The sequence below is a fragment of the Dama dama genome, chromosome 23 (assembly GCF_033118175.1).
Source record: "Dama dama isolate Ldn47 chromosome 23, ASM3311817v1, whole genome shotgun sequence".
Lineage (NCBI taxonomy): Eukaryota > Metazoa > Chordata > Mammalia > Artiodactyla > Cervidae > Dama > Dama dama.
Genome location: NC_083703.1, coordinates 57,888,373 through 57,898,378, shown reverse-complemented (window position 1 = coordinate 57,898,378; position 10,006 = coordinate 57,888,373).

Below are 10,006 nucleotides of genomic sequence, written 5' to 3'. Positions count from 1 at the left end.
GAAACATTCATTAGTTGGGTATAGGGAGGATGGGACAGCCCTTTGGTACTCTGATCCATTAACTAGTTTTCCTAAGTGTCCTCTTCTCAGACTTAGAGGATTTGGTATGTTTAATGTCAGTCACACTTTGAAACTCAGCCCTATGGACATGTGGGCCCAAGTTGTAGATTCCTGTGTGTGTGAGCCTAAAATACCTAATTTCCTCTCTCCAAATTCCCTTAAGCACCCAAACAACACCTCTCACCTTGCTGCCTGATGTTTTTGTTTAGTTTTGTTTTCAAATTGAGGGGAAACACCCCCCTTTCAAAGAGATGGGTAATGAAATTAATGAGGGTGCTGGGTGGGCATGTGGAACCTCCACGTGTCGATGTCAAACTTTCCTGAGTCCTACACTGACCACCCCCACCCCAATCCTGTAAGTTCATGGACGTGATCTCAGTGGCCAGATTCCTCAGCAAAAAAAGTTTGGGGGTGGGTGATGGCTGACTTCCTCTGAAGTCTCAGGAAGTTTTCACAGGTCCTCTCATCCTCCTGGTTGGGAACAAGAGGTTTAGAGAGCTCTAGGTGGGGGACTCTTTAAGAAAGGTGACATTTTAGGGTATGTCACTTAAAAACAGTTTCTCTAGATCTTTTGGGTCCCTTGAAACCGTAGAGTTTGGCTAAATGGAATGATGGGGAATGATAGATCATTTCCAAAGAAGATAACATCTGAAAGTGCCTCCAACTCAGGACCTGGAGTTGGACAGTGGGCATCAGCTGTATGCAGACCCCTCCCCGATTCCATGCCACTGTCGGCAGTCTTCTTACAGCACAAAGGGACAGTCCACAGCATCAGATGGCAAGGACTTGTGAACAATTATCTGGTCAATTGAGGCAAAAGAAAATAATCGTTTATCCAGTTGTCCAAATGAGCTTTCTGGCCTGTCCTGAATGTTAAGGATAACTGCACACACAGGTCCCTATCTCAGCTCCATAATCTGCCTAAAATGAATCCCTTAAGTGAGATGGCATTCAACACAATGCACATTTAAATAGGGCTTAGTTAACATAGACTACTGGGCTTAGCAGTTTCTGTTTGTCAACTGTTAGTCTACAACTGCTTTTAGCTAATTGTCCAAATTCCACCATCAGTAATGACGGTTTCTCTCGTTTTGTAGATGTCGTAATGGAGGTGGAGGCAAAAGGGCTCTGGTTAGCATCGTTTCATCTCTTTTTCTCACAGGAAGTGCTGAGGGAATCAAATGTGTTTTTTTGTGTGTGTTTTTTAACTTGGTGTTCTGACTCAGGGCACCATAATAGACCTCCATTTTCATCAGCTATCAGGGAAATAGAGCAACTCCCCCTCTCCCCCAGAAACTTCCCCCTTTCCCAGATGGGGAAACAGAGCCCACCGAGGGCTCGCCAAGGTCACATGACCAGTGAAACCCACGGCGGGAACTCACATCTTCAACTTTGTAATTTTCAGATCAGCACTGTTTTTGTTTATGCTTTTTTAATTGTTCATCTCTTTCCATAAAATTAAATGACCTTCTTCCAAAAAGACTTAATGGTCAAGATGTGATTTGGTAAAAGCTTCAAGGATTTTTTTTTCTTGTTACAGAGATTAGAGCAGACTAAGGCTAAGAGATTTGCAAACAGTGGTATGTCATTACCCTAAGTTCAGTTTTTCGTATAATTGGTACAGAGAGATTGCTGCCGATGACTCAGGCTGCCGCTGGGCAGACAGCAATGCTGCTTTGGTGACCTGCCTCGGTGTGCATACATGTCCGTCTGTGCTTGTTTATATAAAAGGTGTGCGTCTACACAAAATGCTTGCTGAGATGGATCGTGTCATGTTCATGTTGTAAATAATAAAAAATAGTCCCGAGCAGAACTGATTTTACAATTGCCTGAGAATGTAGCGCTTCCTTTCCACGCTAGGCAGTGGCTAGAAATTGATTTTTTTAAATTCAATTAAGCCTCAAGGTTGGTTATCCATTTAAAAGGTCGGCTGAGTTAAACGATGACAGTACCTTCAGTTCATGCTAATAATTAAATTTACACAGGACTTCAGCACTTACACAGTGCCTTGTGGAGGCCCATGTTGTATGTTTCTGCACAATAATGCCAGGAAAAATTCCTCAATGGGGGTGCAGACACAGGGCAGATCATGGTACCTGACTTGGTAAGTTCCAGAGCTGGTTGCCATCCAGCCCTTGTCACTCCTTCCCTTCCAACTGCCAAGTGCCCCAACACCAGACACTGCTCCCCACCCACCTCCCCTCTCCCTAGTCTGCCTCCAAGAGTACTGAAAGATGAGAAGTAGCCACTTGTTGAAAAAAAAAAAGGAGGGCAGCTCTTGGTATATATGCTCCTTGGTTTCATGTGCTGCTGAATTTATAACGTAACAAATCAATCATGTTTTAAAAATAGCACTTTATAGTACATATTTACTCTGCGTTCCCTAACGTGTTAAGAAAAAGACTTGAAAATGTCTTTTATGGTCCTCGTAGGTGATATTTAAGTGTTACTGAATTTATGAAGATGTTAAGAGAACCACAGACCTGATTGGAATGCTTTTTACTCTGTTTGGGTTCTCATGTCACTCAAGTTTCATAAATCACCAAGAAGGAATAAGTGAGCTTATTTTAAACCTAGCATTTTAACCTGCATGGTGATACAGGCAAAGTTGCTCCATCTTTGTATGTCCCATCCACAACTAGGAATTGGCCCAAAATAGGCAGCCTTCCAGATTCAGTGAGAAAAAAAAAAATACTCAATTTCTTTCTCATGAGCCTTTAAAAAAACCCAAAAAACCAACAATTTCTGGGTAGTTTTCCCTTCCCCCACCCTTACCTCCACCCTGCTCAGCTGCCAAAATCATCAGCAGCAGATTCAGGATTCTTTTTCACTTCTTAAGAGATCCACATTTAGTTACTAAGATAGATGTGCTGCTTTCCACAAGAGCGTTTCTGGGAAAAATGTGACTCAGGTTTTTGAAGATTGAGTCATTTTCAAGGTACTTGCGAAGCCTACTATCTCAAAGGATCCAATAAATGAAGATTTTCTTAAAGAAACATTTGTTTTCATTTGGTTTGGTTTTGTAACTTTTTATTTTGTATTGGGGTATAGCCAATTAACAATGTTGTGGTAGTCTCAGGTGAACAGTCAAGGGACTCAGCCATACATATATATGTACCCATTCTCCCCCAAACTCCCCTCCCATCCAGGCTGCCCCATAACACTGAGCAGAGTGGCCTGTATTCTGCAACAGGTCCTTGTTGATTATCCATTTTAAACACAGCAGTGAGTACATGTCTATCCCAAACTGCCTAACTATCCCTAGCTCCCCCGCCCCCCCGCAACCATAAGTTCACTCTCTGTGGGTCTCATTCTGAAGATTTCTTGATCAAAAATAAACACAGACCCCTCATTTTGCTTTCCTATACGTCTCCATTTTATATGCTGAGTTTGCTTCAAGGAATGTAGAACCAAGTTTGGTCTGTTAATGATTTCTCTCTTACTTCCTTCAGCCCCCTTGTCCCAGGCTCCAGGTCTTCAGTATGCCCTTGAAAACTTTTGCAACCATGAAAATAATTTTGCCGGCATTGAGAAGTAAATAGAAATTTAGTTCCCAAGACGTGAGGGTTATTACTATCTGACACTCTGCCCTTCCTGGGAGAATAATTTCGGCTGCTAGCACAGCAGGGGACCTCAGAGCAACTCATTCAGCCCCTCATTTTATGGAGAAGCCCTAAAAACTGATGTTAGAAAGAATGCTTTTGGTTGTTAATAAATGATTCCACTAGTAACATTTTTATTAACACATTCTGTCATCTAACTGATCCTGAAAGGTAAAAAACAGTTTAGATGAGATTACAAAATGTGCTTTTAAAGCAAAGTGCAAAAGATTCTGTGTAATATGCTGTCTTTTGCATAAGATCCATGAATATACATAATCTTGTTTTTATTTTTCAAGAAGAAACAGTTTTTTTATAAACTAAAAAGTAATAAAAATGGTTACTGTGGGAGAATGTGAAAAGGGATGGACTTCTTTGAGCATTCCTTTTCACAGCTTCATCTCTGGAACCACACAAATGTTTTACATATTGAAAAACTGAAAATGTAAAAAACCACACATACATAAAACAGCTGTAAAACAAGAATGTTGCCCACCATCCAATTCTAGCTACCATACAGCCTGAGAGGAATTCAGGGTGGAGATCAGGAATGAGGCTCTCTGTGTACTGAGAAAGCAAGCAGAACTGGCCTTCAGATAGTCAGATACTGTCAGGAGAAAATTTCACAAGCATAGATTCTTGCATACTTTAAAAAGCACTACAATCTTGAATGAGATATCTGTACCTCGTGACTAACAGTAACCTACCACCAATAAGTATGCTTGATTGCACCTACCCCTTCTCTAAAATGCCATGTGTACTGACCTCCCCCCCCACCTGTAGGGAGCACTTCTCAGAGCTGAGAGACTGTGTCCTGGGCTGGAGTCCTCAGTGAGTCCCCAGGTAGAACCCAACTCATGGCTCTCATGTTGTGCATTATTTCAGTTGACCCAGCAGACCCTTATGTTGAACAGACAGAAACAGGAATCTTGATGTACATCAGATAGACGACACACACAAAGGAAATTTGGATATATCCATGGGATGCATTCTAAGGACAAGGAAGGGAGAGAGGAGGAAGGAAAGAAGGAAAAAATCTTGAACTTGATGTGGTGGCTTTATCGTCAGAGTGGAGGCTATTTGGTGAGAGTTGTAAAAATGAACAACCGATAATCCCTATAATGCAAATCCTACTGCCCTCCTCTAAGAGGATCAGAAGCAGTGACACCCAGGGAACTGTGAGCACCTCTGGTATGCAGTTCTGGGTTTCTAAATAGAAACTGTTACTTTCTTAACAGCAGTTATCCCAACCAAAAGGTAACAGGGTTCTTTGGAGAAATGACTGACTCTAAACGGGGCACAGAAGGGATAATATGAGTCCGGGGACCATCTTACTGTTCCCAAAAGGGAAGAAGTACACAATGCCCGATAGGAAGATGTGAAAAAGACATAGGAGCCTGCCTGATAGGCGATCACTTGCCTAAATGGAGATGCTTGAGCAGAGACACTGAGAGATACACTTAACTGCGTCCATTGGGCTTCCCTGGTGCCTCAGACAGTAGAAAATCTGCCGACTGTGCCAGGGACCCAGCCTCAATCCCTATCCCTAGTTCAGGAAGATCCCCTGGAGAAGGGAATGGCAACCCACTCCAGTATTCTTGCCTGGGAAATCACATAGACAGAGGAGCCTGATGGGATACACTCCATGGGGTCGCAAAAGAGTGGGACACAACTGAGCAAATAACACTTCCACTTTTCATGGTGGGGGGCAAGGCCGGTGTCCTGGGTTTGCAGTCCCTGTAGTCACACAGACCCCGTTTTGGATTCAGTGCTCTGTCACCATCTTGAAACTCATTTTTGAAAAAGAGGCTCTGCTTTTTTATTTTTGCCCTGGTCCCCACAAATGATGGTGTTCTTTACTCAAGAACACCAGGCAGTAAGTGTAGAAGGGATGAGATAGCTGGAAAATAACCACATTGCAACCAATCCTTGATTCAGGCAGAGATCATTATTGGATTTGAAAGCCGTGGGGGAGAGGTTGTCAGGAAACAGAACATTCTAATAGTCTCAGAGTGTCACTCCATGCATTATAAAGAGGAAGCTGATTTCCATTCTATCAGTTATAAAGGGGCACATTTACCTTTACCGTGAAGAGATCTGGCTGACCCCACTTAAGCCAAGTAAACAGCCTTAGCCAGTAAGGCGAGACGCCTAGGTTATGTGACTCCTGATGGGGTGCCGTGGGAACCGCGGTGGGCATAGTTGCCAAAAACGTTTAACCCGAATCTAATCATAAGGAAGCAATCGGGCGAATCCAGGCTGTGGGACCTTCTGGGAGTCGAGTCAATGTCAGAAAAGACAAAGGCAGGGATTGTTCTGGATTAAAGGAGACCAAAGAGACTTGACAACCCAGCAGAACGCCTGATCCTTATTTGGATCCTGGATTTAAAAAGAAAAGGCCATGAAGGACATTTTGGGGACAATTAAAGAAATTTCAATGTGGACTATATATTAGATAACATTTAGAATGGCCTCAATGTTAAATTTCCATGGCTCTTGTCATCAGGAGGACTAGAGTCCCCTGTTTCTAAGAGATACACACAGGCATTTAGAGTTAAGCGTATGCAGCTAACTTTAAATGATGCAGAGAAAAATACCTATATGTACACAAATACACATACACACACACACATATATATATGAACCTAGGTAAAGGGTATACAAGTTTATTGTACTGGTTTCTCAACTTTCCCATAAGTTCATGCATTTTTCAAAAAAGTGTTTAGGGAAATGTGATGTTTAATGGCAATTAGTTAATTTTTAATCCTCTGAGGATCGCAAATCTTCCAGCTGGCAAGTCAGATGCAGTATTTACTAAATGTTACAGGGAGGCTCCCGGAGCTCCAGGCGTGGTGATGAAGGGCACACACTGGATACAGGCAGCCTTTGGGGAGGTCATGAACAGGTCTCCCACCGCCTTTCTTGGATGGGGGTCACTTTCAGGCCACCTGCCCCATGGAGAGTGGCTGGAGCTAAGCCTTCCTCCATGTCCTCTGGGCGTAGAAAGTAGCAGGTCATTCTCAACCAGGAACAAGCCCTCCTTTGACTTCAGGTTGATCCTGACTGAGGCATGTTCACTGGCTTTCAGTGGCCACAAGGTCAAGTCCAAAGGCCAGGGCTTAGCGTACATCTCAAGGCACACTGTATATGCAGCCATGGAAGCCACGGTGGTTCCAGAATGGCCCACATCTGCCTTCAAGACACACACACACACACGCGCGCACACACACACACACACACACACACACACACACCCCATCCCCAAAGCCTGATCTGGCCTGAAGCTCTTCAGAACTGATACTTACATATTTTGATTTTATATAGATACTCTGGCATGAAATTAACACAGAAATGCACATGTCATACACCAAGAGCCATCTAATATGATGATATGACTTAAGAAATATGTTGTATGGTCTAGATGAACTTATTTGCAAAGGGAAATAGAGACATAGACATAGAGAACAAAGGTATGGATATCAAGGTGGAGAGGAGGGTTGGGATGGATTGGGAGGTTGGGATTGACATATATGCCGTACATTGGAAAAGACTGTGATGCTAGGAAAGATTAAGGTTAAGAGAAGAGGGTGACAGAGGATGAGATGGTTGGATGGCTTCACTGACTCAGTGGACATGAGTTTAAGCAAACTCAGATAGTGAAGGACAGTGAAGCCTGGGGTTTCTGTAGTCAGGGGTTGCAGAAAGTCGGACATGACTTAGCAACTGAACAACCACAAATGTATAAAAAATACATAACTAATGAGAAAAACAACAAAAAAAAGGTTTTAGAATGTGACCTGTACCAAAATCTTCCTAATATGTCCTGGGAACTTTATTCTGATTTCTTCCAGAAGTTTTTAGTCTTTTCATCAATTCCTAAATTAAGTCTGAAGACGCAGTTGAGTTTGGAATGAGTTTCAAGTCGTCAGAAACATGAGTTACTTCTTGGGTTGCATTGAAGAGCCTGGTAAGTTGTTTTAAATTTTCATTTTTTTTAAGAAAATTAAATTTAGGTGAATTTTTCATTGACAGTGAAGTATATACTAAGCCATGGATTAATACCTTCATAAAAACTTATCTAAACAAAGTGGGGCCTGCCTTATTTATGTTGAAGTCTGCAAAGTCCACAGTGAAAAGGGGGGAAAGTACTTTCCTGGAATATAGTTACATCTGTCACAAGCAGCATCTTGAGGAAATTGGCAGGCATGTGAAATGGAGTCATTCCTCAGTGTCTGTTTAGTTTGGATTTCTTCAATTCAGGGGTGGCTTAAAACCAGAATCAGGAATATCTGCTTCTAACAAGCGTCTCCCATTTTCTCTTGCATTGTGTACATAAGTGTTCAATAAATGTTGGTTGGATTGAATCATCTTGTTCACCCTTTCTTGGGGCCATGGGGGTTATTCAGTGTATTCTTAAATATAAAAGAATTCTAAAGGGAAAGGTGATCTCTCTACCAACAGTTTCTCTCTCCCTCCAACTCCCTGTACACAAAAACTGCCAGATCCGGCTTTCTAAAATGTGGCTTGGATCCTCCCTCAGTTTGCAAAAGTCTGTGGATTGAATCAGACTCCCCGTGTTCCCTCCCCATCCCACCCCCCCACGCTCTTCCTGTTCCCTAGTCTCTGAGCTCTGGTTTCAGAGCCCTGTGGACACTGGGTCTGTCTTGTTAGCCTGCAAGTCCTGTTTCACCCATTTGGGCAGGGTTTATGTCCCTCACCTTCTAGGAAATCAACTCCCCTGCAGAGCGCTGACTGCCTGTCTGCAGTGTATTTGCAAACAGAAGAAAGAGTGATAGATCTTCATACATGCTCTTCGTACCCTTTACAAATGTGTGAAAACATTCAGCTGCTGTAAAATCTTTTGAGGAAAATAGGATCCAATTAGCACCGACTTTTGTGTCAGGAAAGCTGAGGGTTTCGAAGGAATTCCTTATACTCGGTCAGAAACTGAGTGCCAAGGCCCTGAGAAAAAGGCAGACACAAAGGCCTGCCTTCAGAAGGCCGGAGCTCTAGTCCAGGGCAATGCTTGGGGCTATGGCTCAAAGCCCAGGGACAGACGTGGAGGGAGCAGACAGGGAAGATGAGAGTGTGGCTTGGAGGTGGGTGGCAGTTCACGGAATCAGGGACACGCTGGGAGGTCAGTGGCCTTGGCTGCCACACTAGAGAATTGGCTTTGCTGTTCTTTAAAGTTGATTATGAAGACGAAATTCTAAATATGAGGATGGGTGCATGGAACTAGCTGAAGTTACAGAGAGGGGTGCCAACGAGGGGCCCTTGAGCAATGAGGATGTGGACACCATGGGGCAACAGGTTTTTTTAAATGACTCCTAGTGGAGGAGCTTCCTCAACAGCGTCCTCACCCGCCGACCCTTGTATCTAAGCCAGGAGCTGGGCATACCCACCATCCACCAGACGCCTGCTAGCTTCATCCAGGTCCTACAGCCCGGTCCAGGGGCCCTCCACTAGCCTTAGATCCTCAGTGAGAGGTGGGCTTAGGGGTCTTGTAAGCCATCAGGTAACCTTCCTCTCTCCCTAAGTGAGTGGGAGGCTACAGGGACAGCTCTCAGTCCACGGTGGGCTGGACAGGCCCCCCGCACCCACCCACAGGTGACGCCTAGCTTTGTAACTGGCCATCCCAGAAGCAGCGACCTGGATGGAAACCCAGTACCCCATGCTCTCTCACATGAAGGTCGGTGCCCAGCAAACAGTGGGGGTCTGAGAACTCCCTGAGTGAGGAGAGGGAACCGTGGAGTCCAAGAATCCCCAAGCTAGTCCAAACTGACGGCGTGTGGTGGGGAGAGGTGTGGGGCGGTTTCCCCTGGACTACCACCGCTGCTCAGGGACCCGGGGGCGGGGCGTGCCTCTCCTTGAGGCTGGGCTGGCTCAGGCCTCACCGAGACTCTGGTCTGGTGGACAGGGCTGGGGCAGACTTGATGTTGGGCCCGCATCTGCTCAGGACCCACTGGAGGTCTGGGCTACCAGGGTCCACTGGCAGCCTGCCAAGGCCGGGGCCCCATCCCGGAAGTGCAGTGCTTCCTCCCTGGCAGCGGGAGGACCAGGGGGTCAGGGCCGGGGCGGGCCGGCCTACAGCGTCTGAGGCCTAGCCGGGCCTGGGGCCTGCCGGGGACGGGGCCTGGTCAGGCCGGGCCTGTCCCGTGCGGTCCGGGGCCTGGCGGAACTCGGGGCCAGCTCCGGGCCGGGGCCTGCCCTCCGCCCCGCCGGCCCGGCGCCCCCTCGCGCCCCGGGCGGGCCCTGCACGTCTCGCGAGCGGCCCGGAGCGGCGGGGGAGGCGGGGCCGGCGGCCGGGCAGGGCCGGGGCGGCGCCGAGGCCCGGCCGGAGCGGGAGC